Source organism: Leptidea sinapis, chromosome 1, assembly GCF_905404315.1.
Source record: "Leptidea sinapis chromosome 1, ilLepSina1.1, whole genome shotgun sequence".
Classification (NCBI taxonomy): Eukaryota; Metazoa; Arthropoda; class Insecta; order Lepidoptera; family Pieridae; genus Leptidea; species Leptidea sinapis.
In genome coordinates this window covers 18162409-18189489 of record NC_066265.1, presented here as the reverse complement: position 1 = coordinate 18189489, position 27081 = coordinate 18162409, and the positions used below count along the sequence as shown (strand labels likewise).

General features: G+C 33.5%; 1 protein-coding gene and 1 long non-coding RNA gene across 3 annotated transcripts in view; both read right to left on the bottom strand.

Moving 5' to 3' along the window:
* LOC126970296 (mucin-4-like) overlaps positions 1 to 27081 on the bottom strand; it is a 148711-nt gene that overhangs the window by 47559 nt on the left and 74071 nt on the right. The window lies entirely within an intron of this gene.
* LOC126970855 (uncharacterized) lies at positions 10596 to 12317 on the bottom strand. The gene is made up of 3 exons (XR_007730706.1): positions 11951 to 12317; positions 11134 to 11401; positions 10596 to 11050 (listed from the first exon to the last, which is right to left on the bottom strand). It is a non-coding gene; the product is annotated as an uncharacterized LOC126970855 (long non-coding RNA).

Sequence of the window (27081 nt, the reverse complement as noted above, 5' to 3'; positions counted from 1 at the left end):
GTCAATGAAAACACGAAGCATGTATTTTTCGCACGTTCCGTTTTAACTTGTTAAGTACAGTTTGGAAGACTGTCCGAGGACAAGAACTTCAGCGAGTGACTTTTGTATGTGCTTTGCTTTCATATAGATTAAAGGCAGCGCGGGAAGTTCCTCCTCCTCCTCGCGTCGTTTTCCTCATTACTGAGGGTCTTGACTCCCCCGCTGCATCAGTTTCTCCCGTACGATTCCCCTCCATCTGCTGCGATCCTTAGCCTTATGAAGGGCATCATGGAAGTTGATGTTTAGAGCAGATCGTATTTGGTCCGACCATCTCGTGGGACTGCGTCCTCTGGGACGCCTGCCATCTACCTTGCCTGTCACCATCAGCTGTTCCAGATTATGACCCTCTTTACGAGAAATATGTCCAAAGAATTCCAGAGAATTCCAGCATTCCAGATTAAACGCAGCGCGGGAAGCTACAAGCTTATATTCAACAGAAGTCCTGCAGGAACTCCGTCGATCTGCGACTAAAACCTAATTCCAGCTATCAGGAATCTGTACCTAACTTTATGAAGGAACCTAACCCCATGGACTAAAGTTTATGAGTAAAGTGGTTTTACTATATGGCTTTTTTTCTTTTATAGGTAAGGAACGTTAAAAAATACATTTTAAACATGAGTAATATTGACCTAAATATAATATAGAATAAAACTATATCAATTCTAATATCAATAAAGGAAACCTCAATAGATATGCTTTGATAGAGGTCGACCGCTTTCAAGCAATGAACGAGTTAAGTGTGGTTTGCTGTGTTCTTATATTGTTCAATTAACCGTTGAAAATCTACGTAACCGACTGACACAATGAAGTTCACATTAATATTATGCCTAACAGACTTAAATTTGATTTAAAATTTTCATTGCAATGACGTTTTAGAGCACTTAAGGCAAAACATTCGTTCATACGAGTATTATAGCTGTCAAGAGCGTATCGACCAAGTATATATATGTATAACAATAAATAATCAAAATTTTTATGGTTTTCTTAAGTGTTAATTCCGCCAATATTTGTCTTCAAACAATTCGGGGCCTCTACACGACGCATCCTCAGGACATTTTGACTCGCCAAACACTGGCACGAGACTCAATTAGCGAGAAACGAGAGTTATTGGCGGAATTAACACTTAAGTAAACTTAAAACATTTGGATAATGATGGATTTCCGCAAAGTAACGCCTACTTCAATAATTTTTTTACGATAAATAATATCAGTTTGAGGAGACCAAATTACTCGCCGACACATATATCTTATTATATCGCAAGAAGTAATTAACATCTGAAAAACGTAAACGTTAGGTAATTTTTCAACAGTAATAAATTAATCTTTACGTAATTTTTGTAATAATATTCCAATAAGGGTATAAAAATCGCTTTATCAATCTTGATTTTATGCTTGGAGAATTGGAATGAGAATGGGAAATAATAAAAACAAACAAAATAGCGTGGCGCACTGGCACAAATGAGTTATTAGTTATCTACCGTGTGTTTGTAAGACTGTATTTTACTTACTGTTGTGTTAAAACGCTCACAACTATTCCGCTATGGAGCTCTATATAGAGCTGAGTGGTTAGCAACCTTATCTACTAGAGGTCCCGGGTTCGAATCCCGGTTGGTACAAACATTTATATGATGAATATAGATGTTTATTTGCGAGTCATAGATGTTTATTTATTTTTATATGTATTTATGTATTTTTAAGTAAGTATATTGTATTAAATATATTATCGTTGTTTTGCAACCCATAGCACAGGCTATGCCTAATTTGGGGCACGATAATTTGTGTAAAAGTGTGTCAATATTATTAAATCGCTTCGAAAATTTGCAATTATTTGTCGTGAAAAGTAAATGACAAAAAAATGTTATTGTGGGATATTCATAAGGGATAGACATATACCATAGCGGAGTTTTCTGTAGACCCTTTCAATGTGTACAATAACTTAGTACATTATTTTGATAAATCTCGTAGGGTTCAGCCTGCGTTTGTAATGTAAGCGGAAAACATGTAATTATTTACTACATCACATTAAGAACCTCAAAAAAACAGTATTTCTCTACTATTTTTATGGATGTTATTATACATATAAACCTTCCTCTTCAATCACTCTATCTATTAAAAAAAACCGCATCAAAATCCGTTGCGTAGTTTTAAAGATTTAAACATGCATAGGGATATAGGGACAGAGGAAGCGACTTTGTTTTATACTGTGTAGTGATAGGTAAATAAATAAGAACATTCGTTTATTATGCGCGTCTTATTTGGTAAAGTGTTTATTCACGCGGTGACTTGACGCTTAAATTATTTAAATTAAATTTATTTGCTTCCGACGCCAGCCTTTTATGTTTGATTACGTTTTGAACATTGATGGACGCTCATACACGGAAGTATCCTAAAAGCTATTCACTTTATAATTTACAACGTATTTTTCTCTTCAAGAATGTTCGTCAATTCATAAATTACTACGCTATCATACATACAGATCAAATTTTATTAACACCATAATTACAAAAAAGTTGACGACACTGACTGATGTGACATTGATAAGAGTTTCATTTTGTTTCCGTAATATTGTATGTACACTTTTACGAAATACTAACTGACCCGACAGACGTTTTCCTGTAGATAATAAAACAAATACTGTTTAATAGGAATTTGCCAATAATATTTCAAAACATCAAGAATTATTTCGTAAAAAATGCTCCCTGTTGTTATAATGAAATTGATTCACAACGGAACTGTCAAACCGTGCGTCACTAAATTCTCTCATAGACAATATGTCCATACAAAACAAATATTGAAAACAATAATAATTATGGGTCCCAAATCGGAATAAAAACTGTCCTATCTCTCAAGTTGGACCAAACTGCACTCCATGAAGTAATCCCCATTAAAATCCGTTTATTAGTTTAGGAGTCCATCGCGGACAAACAACGTGTCAAAAATAATTTATATATATTAAGATTTGGCTCTAATCATTCTTATGTATAGAATATCACTGGCTCTAATAACCACTATATCTTGTTGTTACGAATAATATTTGTATGTAGTCTTACAGTACCTGAAGATAATTGTTATCTTCAGGTTATGATATGGCTTTTTACACGCTTTTTATTAGCTTCACCTGTCACTTTAAACGGCCAGATTTTATTCAAACTTCGTAGATTTATCGACCGATGACAATGCTTTAAATTGATAAAGTCATTCCATTTTTCAATTTGCAAAATAATATTTTTGTTTATTTATATAATTTTCATCTATCGTCCATAAGGTAAGAATTGATGTTAATTTTAAATTTCAACCATTGTCTTTAACCGATTTATCTAATATTAGGAAATTTTCGAATACCAAAAAGAATTGTGTGCTAAAAAGCACAAAAGTGTTTTTTTAACTATTAAATTATAACGTATGTATGGATATATACGTATTTATTTATTTATAATCGCTTATAAAATGCTCACAGAATACCTTTATTGATTTATGGTGTATGTGGATGATGCAGCTACTGTACTCAATAACTTTTGTATTAATTTACATTTACTTTTTTGACTTACTCGTGTAAGACATTGACTATTTGACGTTTGAGTGTGTTTGTTGCATCATTTTACATTTTACATGTTATATTGAAATTGAAATGATTTGCAAATCGATGTTAATCTTGATATAAAAGAGTGGCAATGAGTTTCTTGCTACTTCTTTTCATAAGCTCAACCCTTTACGAAGTAGCGGTAGATTCAAACAGAAAAATATTTTATTTTTCATTTTGATTTTTGATTTGATAACTATAAGTTGTAGCTTGACGATTGAAAAATTTTGTTAAATTGTACTCAAATATTTTGTTAATGAAGGTAAAATATAATAACGTGCCACTACTACAGAATAATGAATATAAATTACATATAGCAATCTTAAAAACATATAATTAAGCATAAACGGAATATGCTAATACACAAAAACAAACGATTTAAATGGTTAATTTCCTGTTTTTTACGACTTTTATTAAATTTTATAAGATGATAACAAAACATGTTTTTTCAGTCAAATCAGAATTTAATTTTTGTCGTAGTTTATTTATTTGATGTCATCTTTTCATAACTGTGATTAGTTTGTAGAACGTAGGTCAGGTCTATGGGTTGGTAGTTATATGACTTGGTAGTTAAACTAAAAATTTAGAGTTGCATTTCACCACAGAATAGGTAAAAGACTTTAAACTGTTCCGTGCATTCCACCTATGATACTTACATTATACCAGTGGGAGGCTCCTTTGCACAGGATGCCGGCTAGAGGGTACCACAACGGCGCCTATTTCTGCCGTGAAGCAGTAATGTGTAAGCATTACTGTGTTTCGGTCTGAAGGGCGCCGTAGCTAGTGAAATTACTGGGCAAATGAGACTTAATATCTTGTCTCAAGGTGACAGGCGCAGTCGTAGTGCCGCACAGAATTTTTGGGGGTTTCAAGAATCCTAAGCGGCACTGCATTGTAATGGGCAGGGCGTATCAATTACCATCAGCTGAACGTCCTGCTCGTCTCGTCCCTTATTTTCATAAAAAAAAATATACATAATTTAAACGTCTAGATAGAGTCTCTTATTACACAAAAAAAAATTGAAAAACAAAATTTTATGAACGATGCGCGACTCGAACCCACGACCTCTGCCGTTCCGTGCATTATGTATATATTATATTATTCCGTGTGTATTATTCTTAGAAATGAGGGTTACCACTTTAAAAACAACAAATTGTTTAGATTTACAAGGGCGACATCGCAATTTCCTAATATGCAAATATTGAGGTTGAGCAGGTTATCTGTAAAGTAGATCCTGTAGATGAAGCTACAACCTGAGAGTTGAACAAAGATTACAAGATTTTATGACGATACGTCATTCGAACGGTTAGCTCAGTTGATTAGAGCACTGGCACGGAACGCCAGAGGTCGTGGGTTTGAGTCCCGCATCGTTCATAAAATTTTGTTTTTCAAATTTAAAAAAACAAAACCGTACATAGACTTTTGTTTTATTTATGATGGGTTTGCATAATATTACACGACCGAGACTAGTATAGTAAACATTGTGTAAAAAATAATATTTTAGAATACTCTATTAGTGTTATATGTATATATAGAGCCAATTTATATATATAGACGTTGGATTTTTCAGAAGGGCGGTAATGGTGAAGTCGGAAACTGCGAGACTTAGAGAAATGGAGTCATGCCCTCGATTTAGACCAAACCAATGACTGCATAGGTATTTAGTTTTTTAAATATTCTTCAACTTTTCACAGAAATTGACTCGAATGATTTTTCAAAAAAAATACAGCCTGTATTATTGGACCAATGGACTATGCTGCTGATAAGGGTCAAACTTTGCAAAGATATTTATTACTTAAAACTACCCAGTATATAGAGTACAATAATTTAGGGTACGATTGACAACCCTACATCAATCCCACATTGACACATCGGTTACAAGGCAAACATAATATAAATGCTTGAACAACTGAGCTGTCAAACATCCATGTTGGCTAATGTTATTTCTCTCGGATATTAAGAAACGCCCAAGAAATGTATCGAGTTATATGAGATAGAAAGTGGTTGTCCTTGTGCGGAGAAAGTTGTGAGGAAATGAACCATAACATTAACTGTAAGTGGTAATGACCCAGTGAGGTCATGTGGAGTCACTCGTTCCTATAATTGTTAATGTTTCGTATCAAATCAAGTTGTGGTCAAAGTGAAAGTGGACTTAACTGTGTTACGGCCTCTCCCAATATTTAGTCTATCTCTGAATTGAGATAAAAATCGTAACTATCATAGACTTTTCTGTCCCAATAAACTTATCGACGGTAACTCACTCACGGTCAATACGACGACGTATAGCTAACCAGCGATAGAAGTTTGTATGGAAATTGCAATTCACGCGTCCCAATATAAGTTGATAAGAATGACTTATCGGGTATATTGGGACAGCTTCAGATTATTGACAGCTAATTACTGACAGTAAAAGGTAGTAGTTTATCTCTATCTGTAGATAGTATATTGGGAACGGCCGTTAGACAGTTCCTATGTTTTGTGTTGATTATAAAGTATATTATATTTGTATTGAAATCTGGATTTTTTGTAATAGGAGGTCAAGTAAAGTTGAGGGTCACTCCAAGATAAGTAATCACCAGGGCCGGATTTAACCTTAATGCCGCCCCTGGGCACCGGAAAAAAATCCGCCCCAATAATTTTACTTAAAGTTATAAATTATATATTTTATTTTTCAAAACTAAAATAACTAATTTATTGCAGAAACTTTATCAAAACAAATACTAATTATTTTTTTTGTAATTCCAGAAAATAAAAAAATCGAATCGAATTTTTACTAAACGTGCCAAAATTATAATTTACAAGCAATGGATAAATAGAATTTCTTGAATTATCAATTAAAATAGAAATTATTAATTAACAGAATTAATTAATTATATTGAGCAACATTGATAAGACTAAAAAAAAATTATTCACTTTCAACATTTTGCCGCCCTAAAAAATTTGCCGCCCTGGGCACTTGCCCCAACTGCCCCTAGTGTAAATCCACCGCTGGTAATCACTGCAGTTTATGTATTCACTTTTGTCATAGACCTCACAATAATAGTACGAAGGTGAAACTTATACTTAAAAAAAATTCTCGGTTTTGAAATCGGCTTTCAGTATTATGTCTAAAATAGGGCAAATTATTGCCCTAAAAATATATTAATATTTTTATTTATTATTTATTATTTATTTATATTATAATTAAATACATTGTTCTACATGCCTAATATAAATTTACAGTCTCAATCTCAAAAACAGAAACAAAGAGGCACCTTTAAATTAAATTCCTCTGGATGGCTCACTAGGAAACCCTGTGCAGAGCCAACCAGTGATTACCGTCGGCTATGTAATTTTATATAATGTTAATAATTAAGGAAATAGAACTAAGACTGACACTTAAACAATATTTATCTAACTTTAAAGCATACCTACCTCATAATAAGAACTGTATAAAATTAATAATAATAGATAAAGCAAAGTTATAAACAAATATTCATAATTAAATACATAAAGTTATATTAATTTTAAGTTAATAATTTTCTCGGTTTCATCATAGCCGAATTGTAAAAGCCACTCTCGTACTGTAAGATCTTACTTTGTAAGAAGGTTAATGTATGTTTAAATTAATATAACCAGGGTGAACCCTTGCCAACGATTGACGTACTGTTTTAGGCGACAGGCAACATATAGCCTGAGTTACACAAATTAAATTTGAAAACAATAATCGCGTAACCATAATGTTGTTTTTAAATATTATTCTTGTTTGAACTGACCTCGATTTGCCAATATTTTATGTAAATAATAAAATAATAATGAGTCCGTTAATTGACATTAACATTGACTCCCCTAACACTATTCGCAAATTAATTACCAATAACTTAGTCAGCCAGTCGTAAGTGTGAAAGGCCACTTTATCATGTTAGTTAATACATATATTTTAATTTAAATATAGTTTATTTTATTTGTACATATTTTGTTTGGTCAGATTAAGATTTTAGTTATATACACGTGTAATTTTTATTAAAACATTAATGAATAATTTGTTTTCTTAAATATCTTTCAAACATTGAGGTATTGCAGACTTTTTGTTATGATTTTAAAGTGATAACCCTCACTTCTAGGATTAATACACAAATAAAATTTGAAAAACAAAATTTTATGAACGATGTGGGACTTGAACCCACGATCTCTGGCGTTCCGTGCCAGTGCTTTAACCAACTGAGCTAACCGTTAGAGTGACGTATCGTCATAAAATCTTGTATGCTTTGTTCAACTCTCAGGTTGTGGCTTTATCTATTATCTCTATCTCGTTCCGTGCCAGTGCTTTAACCAACTGAGCTAACCGTTAGAGTGACGTATCGTCATAAAATCTTGTATGCTTTGTTCAACTCTCAGGTTGTGGCTTTATCTATTATCTCTATCTCGTTCCGTGCCAGTGCTTTAACCAACTGAGCTAACCGTTAGAGTGACGTATCGTCATAAAATATTGTATGCTTTGTTCAACTCTCAGGTTGTGGCTTCATCTACAGGAAATATTTTACAGTTGATAACCTGCTCAACCCCAATATTTGCATATTAGGAAATTGACTTGATATGTCGCTCTTGTAAATCTAAACAATTTGTTACGTTTTTAAAGTAATAACCCTCACTTCTAGGTTTAATACACAAATAAATATTGCAGAATTTAAATTACTTTTGTATTATTTTTTGTTTTTTTTTCTGGATTTGCTTGATTCCTGTTTTAGTAGTAAGTAGTGTTTACCTTTAAATGATTTTGCATACCTTGTGCTTGTAATGTAAATTGTAAATAGTTTAGGAAATATTAATTATGTAAAATCGCTGGTAAACCCAATAAATAAATAAAAAAAGTATGTGCGTGTAATCTTTACGCGCGTTTGAACTAAAACGTAATTATAATTAACTTTAGGAATAATTAACAGATACTTAAATACATTATAATCATATACATTAATTTAAGCCGTGTTATCAACAAAGCACTCACGAGCTAGGAGCATTGTTAGATTTTTTTTTCTCGGAAACACTTACGATATTACCTCATCTTTTGAGCTAAGTTGGCATTTCATTCTGTACCTGGAATAAAAAAAAATCTTTATGATTATATTATTGTAACAAGTGAGATTTAATTTATTTTACGTGGAGTTTATATCAACTCTATATATATAGTATAGAGTAATATTGATATTACTTATTAGAAAATAAGCACTTCTCACAGGGCAAGTCATTATCAGGTTCTTGATTTTCTCTTTTATTCTTATTTAAAAGAAAGAGAAAGAGTAAAATGTTTTTGGGATTCCGCCATCTCATTTAATAATTGAAAATAAGAAATTGAAGGTTAGATTATTAATTAACACATATAAATATTACGTTGTTATTGAATATTAAAGAATATGGCTGTATAGACTCGAACCCTTTGCCTGTCCTAATAATGGACGAAGAAACCTAAAACCGGATGGTACAGAAACGTGACGCCATCTTGGTGTATCTGTTGTGAGTTTTGGCGGGAACGAGTGAACGAAGGAAGGCGCGCTTATACAAAAAAAAAATTGTTTAAATTATTGTTCATTGTGCATATATTTTTCATACTTGTAAATTGTTTATCCTGGTTTATAAATATTCGATTTTTGTATATATAAATTGTTAAGTGCGCTTCCCCATCGCCATGGGGAAGCGTACAGGTAAAAGGCCGAAGAACGGCCAGAGCGACGCAGAACCAGCAGACGAACTTCCCCTATCCGAATCCTCGGTATCTGACGCGGAGGTGACTGAACGTCTCATTGTAAGAAGAAAGGATAAAGAGAAGTATACCCCTTATAGAGCGACAAATTATTATAGGTTGTACGACGAAAATTCAAATAAGAAGGAATTTATTGTATTTCTCAATCGCAAGCAGGGTGAAGTCAAAATATCAGACAAGGACAGGTTGGGTCTGTCAAATGGAATCAGGAGGCATTGCGTATCGGGTGTGTTGCACCTGAGGTCCGTTAATGCTTTTAAAGTTGGTGTTACCTTTAACCTGCCTAACAATGCGAATGTATTTTTAAAAAATGAAAAGTTACTTAGCGAGTTGGAGATGGTTGCCTCAATTCCGGCTTCTGAAACGGAGGTCACTGGAGTTCTTACTTCTGTTCCCACTGATTACTCCAACAAAAAAATTCATCAATTAATTGCATCGAGTAAAAAAGTTATTGCTGTGAGAAGGTTCATGCGGCGAGTAAAGGACCCACAGGGTGTTGTCTCCTTTGTTCCAACGCAAACTGTTGCAGTCACATTTGCATCAACGTTGTTACCTGAGTATGTAACACTTGATCACTGGAGGCATGAGGTTAATGTATATGTACCCCCTATTAAACAGTGTCTACGCTGTATGAAATTTGGCCATATTGCTAAATTTTGTAGAAACAATGAAGTTTGTTCCATATGTTCTGACAATCACAATTTTAAAATGTGTCAAAAAACTTTAACAAAATGTGCCAACTGTGGTGGAGATCACATAGCTATCTCATCTACCTGTCCTCTGAAAAAACAAAAAATTGAAGAAAACAAAGTGAAGTCCCGTAGTGTTAGATACTCAGATCTCTTCAATGAATCTGCTTTCCCTCAATTAAACTCAAAGTATATTGACACACACCTGAGCAATCTTATAAAATCTGACAAATTTATGAACCTCTTGGTTGAAGCATTTTTACAAATTTGTACGAATAAAGATAAGTTAACTATAAATTCAAATAGTATTAAGGAAATTCTGAATAACACTTTTAGAAAAAAGACATCTAGTTAATTGTTATTATGGATACATTGAATATAGTGCAGTGGAACGCTCAAAGTATTATTAGTAATAGGCTTATTTTTACAAGGTTTTTATATGAAAATCACATTCATATTGCTATAATTTCGGAAACTTGGTTAAAACCACATCAGTATTTTTTAATAAAAGGCTATAACACAATAAGGAATGATTGTGGTAATAAACACAATGGTGTAGCAATTTTTATTCATAATAATATCACATTTTCTAACATAAATACATATTTTGATAGTGCTCTACAAAATGTTTGCATTAAAATTAATATTAATAACAAAGAACTGAGTATTGTGAGTTTTTACAGTCCTTCCAATTCAAATCCTCCATTTAATAAAAACAATTTAAACAGTTTAATTAAGTCCATTCCAGAGCCAATGATATTTGCAGGTGATTTCAATGCTCATCACATGTTGTGGGGATGTGTTGATACATTGCCTCGAGGTAAAGATGTTTTAGAGGTTATAGATGAGAATGGTCTTGTTATTCTGAATAATGGTCAAGCTACCACAATAGGATCTCCATCTTGGCGTCCTAATGCTCTTGACTTGACTTTGGTAACCCCATCATTGGCTCTTTTATGTGACTGGTCAGTTATTGACAGTCCTCTGGGCAGTAGTTATCATCTCCCTGTAATAATAAAAATGGCAGTAAGTAGTGATAGTAGTAGTTTGCAAAACACATTATGTAATAATCTACATTTGCCCACTCACCCTAATTATAAGCAGGTGAATTGGAAAATGTATAGTAACTTAGTTGTTTCTTATTTGGATGATGTTAAATTTGACACTTTATCTACAATAGATGCTTTTAATTCCTTTTGTAATATTTTACTTTCTGCTGCCAAGCAGTCAATCCCTAGCTGTCTGTTTTCCAAAAGTTCTAATAGTAATAATGTTACTAGTTCTTGTTCACAAAAATCTTTTAAATATCCTTGGTTGCCTTGGTGGAATCAGAGGTGTACAGAAGCAGTTTTAAATGCTAAAAATGGTTACATTAATTTTAAAAACAACTCCACTGATGAAAATTATGTGGAGTTTAAGAGATTGCGGGCTTTAAAAAAACTTATCTTAAAAAGTGAAAGAAGAAATAGCTGGATAGGCTTGTGCAATTCATTTAATCGTTGTACTCCTTTGTCTTCAATTTGGAAATACATGCGCAAATTTAACAAAACTTACATTCCTGACAGTGTGTTGAATGATAGTTGGATTCCAGATTTTCTACAAAAGTATACTTCTGACTTTGTATCAAATGAGTTAACTAACTATGTAAATGTTGTTAATGATAGTAATAAATATTTGATAGAGCCTTTTTCTTTACAAGAACTAAAATCCGCTTTATTTACTAGAAGAGATACATCTTTCGGTCTTGATACCATTCCATATATTTTACTCAAAAAACTTAATTGCCACAGTCTCAACATCTTTTTAAATAATCTTAATCGCCTATGGAAGGAGAATACTATTCCTGCAGAATGGAAAACAGACTGTTTAATCCCAGTTTTAAAGCCAGACAAAAATAAAATGTTACCTGACTCTTATAGACCTATAGCTCTCACGTCTTGTGTTGGGAAGATATTTGAGCAGCTTCTAAAACAACGTCTCGAGTTCTTTATAGAACAAAATTGTCTTTTGCCTAATAATCAGTTTGGTTTTCGCAAAGGTCGGTCTTCTAGGGAGAGTATAGCGCAGTTACAGCTTGATGCGCATCAATGTTTAGCAAGTAATCAGTATCTTTTGTCTGTATTTTTTGACATCTCAGGTGCCTTCAATAGTGTAAATATTGCCGTGCTTTGTGACGAGTTATCAATGTTAGGGATACCAGGTAAAATAATAAATTGGATGCAATCCTTTTTGACTGACAGAAAAGTATATGTAAAATTTAATAAACATTTGTATGGACCACGACTTTCTTCTCTAGGTGTTTGTCAGGGGGGAATATTGTCTCCTTTAATTTTTATTATGTACATAAGACGATTGAACCTTATTTTGGGGCCAAATATAGTAAACCTACAGTATGCAGATGACTTAGTCGTCTATGTATCGGGAGTTGATCTGATTAATTTAGCCGCTACTATTAATAAAGCACTTGTAAATTTATATCAATACTTTTCTTATCTTAATTTAAATGTAAATCCAACCAAATCAAAAGTCTTTGTGATTGGTCGTAAACGCATCATATTGCCTCCCATTTTATACAATGGCATTCCACTGCCTATTTCATGTGACATAAAATTTCTAGGTGTAACATTTACTCCAAAACTTTCTTGGAAAAAATATACAGATAGTGTTATAATTAAAGCGAATAAAGCTTATAATGTATTAAAATCTTTGTGTGCAACGTCGTGGGGAGCGGACCCTAAAATATTGTTAATTTTGTATAAATCACTTATTCGTAGTCATTTTGAATATGGCTTTCATTGTTTCGCCGCAGACAGCAAAATTGTTAATAGTCTGGATAAAATACAAAATAAATGTATGCGTACAATATTGGGTGCACTTAAAACTAGCCCAATAGCTGCTATGCAAATCGAGGCCAACCTTCCTCCTTTGTGTATTAGATTTAGTTATCTTAAAGAAAGATTTATTTTAAAGCTCTATAGCTTGCCGACGAACAATCTTCTTAAGAATCTTATTGCTTATCAATCGTCTTCATTTCAGAGACAGTTGTTTATCTTGCAAGATTTTTCTTCATTTTTTAAATTTCTACAAGATTTAAATATTCATCGGAATAATGATATACTTCCCTGCCATGCAGGTTCTTTTCGATGTAAATATTCTGCAATTAATGTTGTAATAGATCCAAATTTAACTTCAAAAGAGGAGGTTCATGTATTATTGTCAGAATGGTCTAATTGTAAATTTGTTTATACGGATGGCGCAAAAAACAATAATAATGTTTCTTTTGCAATCTACCTTCCTGAAATTAGGAAGGGTATTGGCTTTAAGATTAATAGATATGCCAGTATTTTTACTGCTGAAGCCGTCGCTATTCTTTTTGCTTTAAAGCATATTAAGAAACAAAATCAACTTAATAAGAAGTGGGTAATAGTTAGTGATAGTATGAGTGTGTTAAAAAGTTTGTCAAATAACAAAATGAGTGCTAACATCAATTACATCATTTTTGCTATAAAGGAATTGTGGTTCGAACTATGTTTAATCGATATTAAAGTGGATTTCGTTTGGGTCCCGTCCCATACAGGAGTAGCAGGAAACGAAAGCGCTGATTTTCTAGCTAGAACTATCATTAATATATCCGATCTATCCCTATATCCTGATTGCAAAGATCTAGACATTAACATACCATATACAGATATAATAAGTAATCTAAAACAGCGTATGACTCTTCTTTGGGGAAGATATTGGTACAATTGTACAGAAGTTGAAAATAAGGCTCATTCGTATACTTTGTTAGACAATCCCGTTAATAGCACACCCTGGTTTTGGAAGTTTAAAAATAACGCTCACAGAAAGTTCTATACTACAATAAATGACAAAATTAGCAAAAAAATTAACCAACATGTATTTGTCCTCAAACGCGTATCAAAAACAATAGGTGAAAAAACAGCGCTAATGGCATATCATGCATTCGTGGTTTCAGCTTTAAGATATGGATTGGTCATATGGGGCAACTCGGTGAGCATAGGGCATTTATTTATTGGACAGAAGAAGTGTATCAGGGCGGTTTGTGGAGCCGGCCCCCTAGATTCTTGTCGACCGCTATTTAAAAAATTGAAAATTCTATCGCTGCCATGCCTATACATTTATGAAATAAGCCTATTTGTTCAAAAACATATGTGTGATTTCTATACAAAAAAAAGCCAGAAGGTTTTAAATACAAGGTATCCAAATAAACTCATAATGCCCTTCTGTAGAACTGCATCTTTTAGTAGAAATTGTTTCAGCATGTCTGTGAATATATATAATAAATTGCCCAATGAATTGAAAGATTTACCGTTCAAAGTTTTTAAAAGAAGACTGCATCAGTGGTTAACAAATAAGTGCTTCTATAGTTTAAATGAATTTTTCAATACAAAATGAATTAGTCTATTTGATAATAATATATGTAAATTAATATACTTTTATGACATTGAATTTGTTAATATTATACATAGGTACTAAATGAATTATTAAGTTATTTACGTCTCATATTATAATATTATATAAGTATTAAAATTTCATTTTATAAATATTATTGATATCATTGTGAAATCCGACATGTTTCAATATAACAGTACGATTAGTGTTTAGACAATTTTGTAACATATTTTGCATGTCAATTGACGAAACATATTGGATTATCCATTATATTGTTAACACCTTAAGTACAATGTTTCCTGCAAATAAATTTCATTTCATTTCATTTCAATAACACGAATGCGTATTGGTCACTATCGATTGAATTTTCATCTTCATCGCAAAAAAATTGTCTCCTCTACTTTTTGTGACCATTGTAATAAGCAACAAGATCAGTCTCTGGATCACATCTTTTTTGATTGTTCGTCCTTTGGCATACAGCGCCTTGTGCTGATGGATGAGCTACTGGAAATATATGGTGCACCCAATATAATCCCGCTCTCAGTAATAGATCTATTAAAGGACACATCAACTTATATGTCTTTGTATAAATTTGTATGTAGTACTGTAAATACATTGTAATTTGTAGATACATACGTTGTAAATTTGTTTATAATTATGTAAATACGTTATAACTCGTACATATACAACTAGTAATAGCATAGCGCAATTCGCGAACTGAACAGATAATGTAAATAGGTAGGTATTATTCTAAAAAGTTATGCAAATTACACTGGATTTGACTTTAAGAAAAGGGGAAAATTATTAGAGACTATATTACTGGATTTGGACTTACTAAAAGGAAAATATGGAAAATATTCTTTAGAGAATTATACATTAACGGAAATGGTAAAATAACTGATGACTTTAAGACTGGATTGGATTTGATGAAAGAAACTACTATAAATATTCGCTATCGAATATACATAATTGGAAAAGGAAAATGGAAATAATGTAAGATGAAATGAGAAAACTGGATTGGACTTTTTGTAAAACAAAATAGTGAAAATAATAAATACCAAAGACATGAAAATACTAACGACAAGGCAGTAAGGCCCCTGGCTATAGCCTGTTCGAAAGAACGAATTAATATTAAAAAAAAGTGACGCCATCTTGCCGTTAGGGACTTCCGGTTCCGTTGCATTGTCGTCCAGTTACCTAGTAGTAGCGCCTAAAGCAGTTTACTTCAATATTATAAATAAAAAGACTTAAAACACTTAATATATTTAATGGTACATTGTTATTGGTTCAACTACCTCGTATAATGATGGCTATTGTGACATATCCATTCAGTCTACCATCTGAAGTGGGACATAAAACGCAACTACATATATTTACTTAAACATACCAATAGCTATAAAATTGTAGAATCAACGAGTTCAAGGAAAAACAACACACATTTACACTATTACGATGTTTTTATTTAAGTACGTGCGTGAACAAAATAGATGTTAAACTCAATGCATAATAAATTCTGAAATCGATTCCTTTGTTCACATCTGAGGAAGGCGACGACTATGGATTCTATGGAACATTGTCGCATTACGAGTGGGATCTACATTGTATGTACACTTGTATTTAAGAAATAAACTAAGTTCTTAAAAACTTCGAATGCATCCTAGGGTTCCGTATAAAAATTAATTTGTTTTTCTTTAAACACATTTTATGAAAGTATAAACTTATAAATACATATACTTATTATTATTATTATTACTATTTATTTATATTTATTACTATTTCCTTTACTTATTACTATTTATTTTTATTTATATAAAAATACTTAGATAGAGTCTAGATAGAGACTTTGTATGTGCACTTGTATGTAAGAAATAAACTGAGTTCGTAAAAACCGGTAATTAAGTAAATGCATCGGAAGGTTCCGAATAAAAATTAAATTGTTTTTCTTTTAACACATTTTATGAATATGTGTTTATATAAAAATCGACCGTCGCGCAGGATCGTTCGTCGTGGAAATCTTTGGGGGAGACCTTTGTCCAGCAGTGGACGTCTTCCGGCTGATGATGATGATATAAAAAACCTTAGATAATTTATAAGTCTAGATAGAATCTCTATCTGTTAGACAAACGATAAAAACAGGCCACGCCAGGATATCATCCCCACGATTTGGATGTGTGGCGGTCCTCCACAGTGCCGTTTTCAAGGAGCTTTCTTCTACGTACTACGAAGCAGTGGTATGAACTTCCTTGTGTGGTGTTTCCAGGATGATACCTTCAATAAAAGCGCGTACACCTTCTTTAAAGGCTGGCAGCGCTCCTGTAATTCCTCTGGTATTGCAAAAGAATATGGGCGGCGGTGATCATTTAACACCAGGTGACCTGTACGCTCGTTTGTCCTCCTTTTCCATTAAAAAGGCCACGAATATTAGTTTAGCGTGCGTGACAAGCTACGTCTTACACTCGCGATTTGTATGACGCTTTGTGTCAGTGTGCGTGAATTGAATAAAATAGAGGTTAGTTCTAAATTCAAATTTTTTCGACTTTTCACAGCTATCATTGTCTGTCTAGTCGTATAAATGATATAAGTAAAAATCATTATGCATCTGAACTTAGACTTACATACAAATGATTTGAGTTTTCTTTAGTGTTACATAGGCAAAGCTCTGCTGAGTGTCATAAAATGCGAACTTGACTTTTGTATTGAGCTGTCATGCCTTATTGTATATTTTTATTAAAAAGCGCGCAATCAAAGAATACTGGGAGAGTTTCTTCTTTCTCTTCTTCTTCCGCTTCTTCTCCCTTAGAGTGCCATTTGTTTCCGAAGCGGTAGTAAAGTATATTAGAAATGACATCAAAAAGAATTCTAAAGGAATAAATTTTGAGAAAATAAATGCCTTTTTTGCCTTTAAGTTCAGCATAATTTCACCTTGTATTGTACAATGACCACAAAAAGGAAATGATAGATTATTATAAGCTTACACTCAGCTAAGTTTTACGCAAGTAAAGTCTAAGCAAAGACTAAGAACGCTCTTAGATTTCAACGATGCGGGACTCGAACCGCCACCTCTCGTTAGCGAAGTGAGGTCACTTTAAATAATAACAAATTGATTAGATTTGAAAGTGCGACATTTCAAGTCAATTTCCTAATATGCAAGGAGCAGGTTATCAACTGAAAAGTAGATCCTGTAGATGAAGCCACAACCTGAACAAGAAATACAAGATACCTATACCGACGATACGACGAACGATTGGCTCAGTTGAAAGAGCGTTCGAACGCAACGCGAAGGTCACGGGTTCGAGTCCCACATCGTCCAAAATTTTTGTTTCTAAACTTTATTTAGGTAAAAATTGACACCGTGGCATGTGGCTAATTAAAGTAGTAGAAGTAAAAAAAAATGTAATGAATTTTATATAAAGAACATAACGTTAGGATTAATTAAATTGCCAATTAAAAAAATGTTTTTAAACTAATCAAATGCAGTAATAGCCTTCCAGATCCGGTTAAGTAATGCACAAATTTAGGACAACGACTTAGTGTTGATAAGATTAATGCCGGAAATTGATTTCACATCACATTTAAATAATTTAAGTAGAGTTTCACTCGAGGTTATAATTGTAAGATGTTGATAAATCACGGCTAAGTTTAATAATATTTTCTCTTTCTAACTGGAGTGATCTAAATGCAACTGAGCGAATATTTTAGAATTTAAACTAATTACAAAAAACAGTTAAATCTCTACTTTGAATTTCATGATTATATCCAATCGGGGCACTGTAATCTAATTCTACAACTATCACAGGATAACAAGACAAAAAAACGACAAAATGTACGCTCGTTTAAAAATTCCATTGCAAAGAAAAATAATAGAATAACTAGCTGACCCGACAGACGATGTTCTGTACATAATAAATAAAATACTGTTTTTTTATGAATATGTTAATAATAATTATCATAACATCAAGAATTATTTCGTAAAATATGCTTCCTGTTGTTATAATGAAATTGTTTCAAAGCAGAACTGTCAAACCGTGCGTCTATAAATTCTGTCATAGAAAATATGGCCATACAAAACAAATATTGGAAATAATATTTATGGGTCCCAAATCGAAATAAAAACTATGCTATCTCTCAAGTTGGACTAAACTGCGCTCCATGAAGTAATCCCCATTTAAATCCGTTCATTAGTTTAGGAGTCCATCGCGGACAAACAACCTGACACGTAATTTATATACATGTATTAAGATATAATTCTTCTGTACGTGTGTTGATAGTGGCCTCCTAAACGTCTGAACCAATTTGAATGATTCTTTCTTAGTGTGTTCAAGTGGATTCGAGGATAGTTTACATTCACAATTATTGAACTACCTCCTAAATGGCTGGACCGATTATTCAATTTTAACACGTGTGTACAGGACAACGTCTGTCGGGTCCGCTAGTATATTTTAAAGAAAAAATAAGAATTGTAAAGGTAATGGGACACTTGCTTACAATATAAGATAAAAAGTAGGAGTTGTTGTATTGAATTATTAAATATGAAATTAAATATAAAAACTTATTATGATTCTGGTCATTATTATTTTCTAACTACTAGTTCGTTGATCAATTATTAGTCATCACACGTAAAGTTTAATAAGACACAATAAATTACCCTCCACTTATTGTTGTTGTAACATGATTGCCGGCAGATTATATCTCGTTGATGGATATGACTTTAATGTTCAAATGTGAACGTTATGAAATCACTACTAGATAACTTGTTAACACCCTCAGGGGGTTAACATTCAAGCCTTAAAGTCTATTCTCGTCTAATGTATATATTATCCATACCTATTGCTTTCTTTTTCTTGTAAAATTAAAGTAAAAGTTCTTGTAAATTGTAAGTTGAAATATTTAAATAATTTCTATTGTACGAACATAATATAAACATGTCATTATGCCTATGGGAGGCTCCTTTGCACAGGATGCCGGCTAGATTATGGGTACACAACGGCGCCTATTTCTGTCGTGAAGCAGTAATGTGTAAGTGTTACTGTGTTTTGGTCTGACGGGCGCCGTAGCTAGTGCAATTACCTAGTCAAAATCGACCAGTGCCATTTAGCACTAGATCTTTTATGTACACCAAAATCGGAAGTGCCGATTGGCAGACTTCGCCCTGAACAAGTTCTGACTCTCATTTTGTTTATAAGATTTTTTGTTTTTTTTTTGCATGATCTTATAGCTTTCAATATTTTTTTTATATATTCTCTCATATCATCTGTATTATAAGCAATCTATTAATGCAAGTAAAATAAATGCGCTAAAATAGACGCCGCGCCCGCGGCAAGATGGCGCCGATCTATGGCACTTGCCGATTGTGGAAAGTTACTGGGCAAATGAGACTTAACATCTTATGTCTCAAGGTAACGAGCGCAGTTGTAGTGCTGCTCAGAATTTTTGGGGTTTTCAAGAATCCTGAGCGACACTGCATTGTAATGGGCAGGGCGTATAAATTACCATCAGCTGAACGTCCTGCTCGTCTCGTCCCTTATTTTCATAAAACAAAAGTTATTCAAACGGTTCGCTCAATGGAAGAGCGCTCGCACGAAACGCGTGAGGTTGCGGGTTCGGGGAATCCCGCATCGTTCATAAATTTTGTTTTCAAATTTAATCTGTGTAATTTATTTCCAAAGTTAGGGTTATATTAAAAAAAATAACAAATTAATTAGGTTTGAAAGAGCGACATCTCAAGTGAAGTTGTTATTAAGTGGAGTAAGTATATTAAATCTTAAGTTAACGTATTCCGGGGTTTGTGATTGCTATAATTTTCCAAATGCAATCAAATTAAATTGAAACTAATGCTCACCTTATTAGGCAAAACGTTGTAAATATAGTTGTTATATAAATACGACGTAACATATTATAATAAATGTTGATATTGCGTTATAACAACGTTATTGCATCACTTGTGTGGTATCCTGCTCTTTAGTTTTAGGAAATTTGTTGTAGATTAGAATTTGAATTTAATACATTTCTCATTTGGGTAGCGCTGAATTTGATATCTTGATCTATACATATAAATAAAATTGGAGTGTCTGTTTGTAATATTGAAATAACCGTTTCTTACTACATGTATATCTCTCTTCTCTAATATATAAAATTCTCGTGTCATGGTGTTAAACATTGAATTCCTCCGAAACGGCTTGACCGATTCTCATGAAATTTTGAGTGAATATTGGGTAGGTCTGAGAATCGGACATCATCTTTTTCATCCCCCTAAATGTTAAGAGTCCACACGAAATTCTTATTTTTTATTTTTTTAACATTTTTTTTAAATTTGTTTGATTATGAGTCAGCATTAAAAATACATACAATTTCAAATTTTCACCCATCTACGATCAACAGTTACTTTTGTATCGCGATTTTAATATCAGCAATACAACGTTTGCTGGGTCAGCTAGTGAATATATATAGGTACACACACCAATATAAAAATTTTTACAATTTTTTTCTATCTGTCTTGTCTGTTTGTTCCGGCCTAATCTCTGAAATGGCTGACCCGATTATGACGGGACTTTTATTGGCAGGTAGCTGGTGTAATAAGGAGTAACTTAGGTTACATTTACTTTAGAAAATACTTTTATTTTACAAAAATTAAGTATTGTTGCAATGGCCAAGAAACGGTCCAACTCTAAAAATAATTTATATGGCAAAACAACGTTTGCCGGGTCCGCTAGTATATCTATAAATACAGTGTCTTGATGTTTGTTTCCAGTGAACTCCTAAATGAATGAACGGATTTTAATGGGAATTACTTCATGTCAGCTTAGTCCAAGTTCAGAGATAGGATAGTTTTTATTTCGATTTGGGACCTATCTATTATTTTAATTTCCAATATTTGTTTTGTATAGACATATTTTCTATGAGATAATTTATTGACGCACGGTTTGACAGTTCTGCTGTGAAACGATTTCATTATTACAGCAGGGAGCATATTTTACTTAATAATTTTTAATATTATAAAATATTATCGACAAATTCATAAAAAACTGGACCAATTTAAAAAAAAATCTTTCACTACTAGGGAGCCTGCATCTTCAATAAAATAAATAAAATTTCAATAATATAACCGAAGGTGTGAAAAAATTATTCATAAAAAATCTGTCATTGCGTGCTCTGCGGAAAGTATTGATGATAAAACAAAAAAAATTTGAGCCGTCACGGGACGCCTGGCAGATGTGAAACATTGACATTATTTTGTAAAAGTAATATGCAAAAAGAACATATTGTGATAGGAACTAAATATGTCATAATGATAAAATAAAATATTACGATTTTTTTACAGATAACGATGACTATTTATTAAATAAACATTTATTTTCATTAAATACAAAAATTTACGAATTTATTTCAAATCGTGACTACTTAATTCGTTTAATTAGTGACTTCGGTAATAGTTATATTCGATGTTGCCTCTGAGGACGGTATTACTGTGACAAGGCGACGCGTCGCCACGGCATGCGTCGCCACGCCAGAAATCGGTTTTACGTGCGGCTATAGATGTTTCACATCAAAACTACAGTATTATATAACATATCAATATATACAAGAAAAAGTCTGCGATACTATATCCAACTATTGTAGTTATGTCACTATAACAACTTTTTACATTTTAAAAGTTCATAAATGCCGACATTAATTAAACCATATAAATTGTATTATTTTATCAAAAACCATTTCAATACCTGTAAAATACTTTTTATATTATTAAAATCAGACATTTAATTTAAAAGATATAACAAACAATATGTTATGTTTTCAAAGTGATCACCCTCACTTCTAGGATTAATACACCAAATAAAATTGGAAAAACAAAACTTTATGAACGAGCGGGATTTGAACCCACGACCTCCGGCGTTCCGTGCCTCCTCACTTCTAGGATTAATACACCATGGTGTATTGAGGGTTATCACTTTAAAAACATAACATATTGTTTAGATTTACAAGAGCGACATCTCAATTCAATTTTCTAATATGCAAATATTGGGGTTGAGCAGGTTATCAACTGTAAAGTAGATCCTGTAGATGAAGCCACAACCTGAGAGTTGAACAAAGCAAACAGAATTTTATAGCGAGGCGGTACTCGAACGGTTAGCTCAGTTGGTTAGAGCACCGGCACGGAACGCCGGAGGTCGTGGGTTCGAATCCCGCATCGTTCACAAAGTTTTATTTTTCAAAGATATAACAAAGTGAAATAAAACTTTTATGTTAAACAATAATAAATCTATATTCCGGCTAAGTAGACGTTCCACTACCACGAGTTCGGTATCTACTATCTGAGCGAGTGAAGCCGCGGGGCATTTGCTAGTTAAGGCGACACTCAATGCCAGCGACCTTGATCGATATGAGTTCGCGGCTGCCGGACCGCCATCTATGTGGAAAACTTAACATTTTAACAGGTGCAAACAGTTTATATGCTTTCAATCCTCGTTATTCATTACTAATCTGAATAAATGTACCTACACAAAAAAGTGCAAGCTATAAGAATAACTTTTCTGATAGTAGTACTAAACAAATGCGTCATGCCATGCCAAAAAACTTGTTTAACTGCAAAGAAAAGTGGCAGCTCTGGAGTGTTAACTATAACCCACAGCAAACATAAGCAACCTACACTAAGACTTGAGGATATCTGTAACAGGATTAAGTAGTGTTCATAGCTCCAAATGCTATATTTTCACCAAAAAACTTGTCTGAAAACACCTTGTTTGCGTGTTTTCTGTTTACCCTTCGCCTTAACAACAATTGCATGCAGTACAGTTAGCTTGTTACGCACTTTATCCGTATAAAGATCGGTAACCCTATCAAACGAACCTTGCACAAACGGCGGTTGACATAAATAGGCCTATAGTTGCCCAATTATACCTATTAGTTGGGATACGTGTGTATCATTGGCCATCTTGAACAGTTATGATGTTGGCAACTGTACGTGAGTGACCGTAACAGTCACGTGGTTATGCAACCTGCCTTCTTACACAAGTTGCTTGATTTGGGATTCAATTAAGTTTTACTAATAACCAATTTTTTTTATGGAATAGGAGGACGAACGAGCGTACGGGTCACCTGGTGTTAAGTGATCACCGCCGCTCACATTCTCTTGCAACACCAGAGGAATCACAAGAGCGTTGCCGGCCTGGAAGGTGTACGCGCTTTTTTTGAAGGTACCCATGTGGTATCGTCCCGGAAACACCGCACAAGGAAGCTCATTCCACAGCTTTGTAGTACGAGGGAGAAAGCTTCTTGAAAACCGCACTGTGGAGGACCGCCACACATCCAGATGGTGGGGATGATATCCTAACTTGTGGCGTGTCGTGCGAAGGTGAAATTCGGCGGCAGGAATCAGGTTAAACAGCTCTTCGGAACACTCCCCGTGATAAATGTTAAAACCAATTAATGTTAAAACTGTAAACAAAATTTGTGGACGATGATTGACTAGAAATCGCGTTCATAAATCTTGGTATGTCTTGTTCAACTCTCAGGTTATGGCTTCATCTACAGGATCTACTTAACAGTTGATGGGGTTGAGCACCCCAATATTTGCATATTAGGAAATTGACTTAAAATGACGCTCTTGCAAATCTAAACAATTTGTTATTTTTAAAGTTATACTCCTCATTTCTGGGATTAATTAAATTTTAGTTTTTGATCTAAATTCAGAACTGTAATATCTAAATTCTATTGTTGCACTCAAATGATCCCGCTGAATTTCAATCACATATAATATTAAATTTAATATCTTATATATATTAAGCATATTAATAAATATTATTTTAACAAATGCAAAGCTGAGTATAGGTTATACGTTTCGACTTCGTTTATGAGTTGTCTCAGCTCAAGGACGAATTTTTTATGGGAAAGGAGCACAAGCGAGCATATATATATATATATATATATGTCAACTGATGTTATGTAATCACCGCAAACCATATATCCCAGATAAATAAAAAGATCGTTGTCAATCATAAAAATGTCGTCGCCGTTTAAGAAACGTACGTATGATTTGTAAAACCGAGAACACATTAGTACGTGATGAGTGAGGATCGAACCAGGAGCTCCACTTAATGAAAATAAGCATTTAGACGAGCAGGACGTTCAGGTGGTGGTAAGATGATTGATAAGCCCTACTCATTACAATGTAGTACCGCTGAGGATTCTTGAAAACGACAAAAATTCTGAGCGGCAATACAATTGCGCTCGCCACCATGAGACAAGATGTTAAGTCCCATTTGCCCAGTAATTTCACTAGCTACGCGCCCTTCAGACCGAAACACAGTAATGCTTAAACATTACTGCTTCACGACAGAAATAGGCGCATATATAGAAATATTTGTGGTACCCATAAACTAGCCGGAATCCTGTGCAAAGGAGCCTTCCACTGGTAAATCCTGGTGAGAGGCTGGTAAAGGCTTAATGGTGAGAGTTCTCTGTTCATTGCTCATCTGTCCCATTCTCAGTATTCATCATTGTTATAATGGTTCGAGTTTTCCTATAAGTAATGCCTTGCTGTCCATTTGACTGCAAAAACAAAAATAACAAAAAATATTCATCATCTATAAAGTATGTTCAAAGTTCACAAAAGTCAGTTAAAATTAAATTTATTATAGTCTAGTCAAGGAGCTTTCTTCCACTTTCTACAAAGCTGTGGAAAGTGCTTCTTTGCGTGGTGTTTCCGGGACGATACGACATGGTACCTTAAAAAAAAGTGTGGCCTTCCTTAAAAGCCGGCAACACTCCTGCGATTCCCCTGGTGTTGCAAGAAAATGTGGGCGCTGGTGATTACTTAACGCCGTACGCTCGTTTGTCCTCCTTTTCCATGAAAAAAGTCTAATACAAAAATATATATAATATCTAAAAAAAATATACAGGCACTGTTATGAACTAATTATTATTCTTCATAATATTATGTCCTGAATAGTTACAATAAGGACACCTGTGCAATGAAAATTGAAAATATAATACAAGTTTTACAAAGCCTTGAAAGATTATTGTTGCATGATGCAATTAAAATAACATGCAACATACAGTTAAACATGGATTAACGTTACAATAATATGGCGACACACAAAGGAACAATTCAGGCAATCATCCGGATCTAATCGATTGCTCGATGTATCAACAATCGATACATCGCTAATAGAGAACCGATCCCACGCCGCCGCCTCTCATTGACCTATTGATTCACATGAACACGATACGTTTTATAGATACAACAGAAGGGAAGCGACATTTTGTAATCGTCATATTGTGGTCACGGACTAGTAAAAAAAGAAGGACTCCGCGCCATGATATTAGCAAGAGATAATACATAATAAGATACGTAATAGTAAATCTTATACCTTTATACTAGTGTGTGTGCGGTTACGGGGCATACCAGTTATACAATTTTTTCTCCGTTAAATAATCATATATCCACTAATACTTTTATATTATTGTTTATACACTTTTTCACAACGCACGACGGCATTTTTAAAATATTTTATTGCGACGCAAACTGATCTGTCACAGACGATGGCAAATCTCATAATGGCGTCCGATCGGCTTGTATTAGTGTAAGTGTATGCGTGGGGCTATGTATGTACATGTTAACCGGCTTTTTTTGGTGCCTCACTGTTATGTATGGTGACACGGAGTCCTTATTTTTTTTTACTCGTCAACGATTGTGTTGAGATATATCCCTGCTATTGGCAATGTGATTCTGTTGGATCTATTGGATGTATGTACTACTACGTAAAAAGAGGCGGGTCTGCCTAAGTATAAATAGAAATTTCGTTTAGTATGAAACGTGCAGTCCTTTGACATAAGTTTGAAATAGTAGTAATTACAGTATCGCAATTGGCCACGAAGTATAATCCGGCTAAGTTTGAAAGCAAACAGTTGCTTAAAACGTGGTGAATTTCGGCTATCTCCGTTTATTACAAGAATATAGCCGTCATCTAAGACTACACGTTTCATACAATCGAGTGGATCGCTTTTTACTTAAAGAGTTTCGCTAGCCTGGTATGTGTACTATGGAAATAATAGACAACAATGTGACAGCTCGACTGACTGCATACAATGTTAATGCTGTAGAAAAACTATTAATTATCGTTGTGAATATCGAGAAGGCTTCAGATAAATAGTTTTCCGCAAAGTTTTTTAAATAAAAACATTAATTAAAATGTATGCTATGAAATTATTAACTAAAATTATATACAAGTCAATATAAATCGTAGCTTTTATTAATATACAATGTACGGGTAATGTAGTATATTAAATAACAAATGATAAAAGTATTACTTCATAGGATTATGAGTAAAATAGTATTAAATGTACTTTCCTCCATTAGCTTTACCTTAACTTTACCTTAGTAAGGAATGAACTAAACTCAATATTATAGTACTTAAACTAAACTCTGAACTTTGAAGGTTCGCGTCACAATCCTTAACGATAAAAGGCCAGCGTCGCTCATGAGATTCCATAAAAAAGTAAATCTCATATAAAAAATTCTCGTGTCCCCGTGTCTGTTACCAAACTCCTCCAAAACGTCTAACCAATTTGTTTGAAAATTTGCGTGTATATCGGGTAGGTCTGAGACACGGCCAGCATCTATGTTTC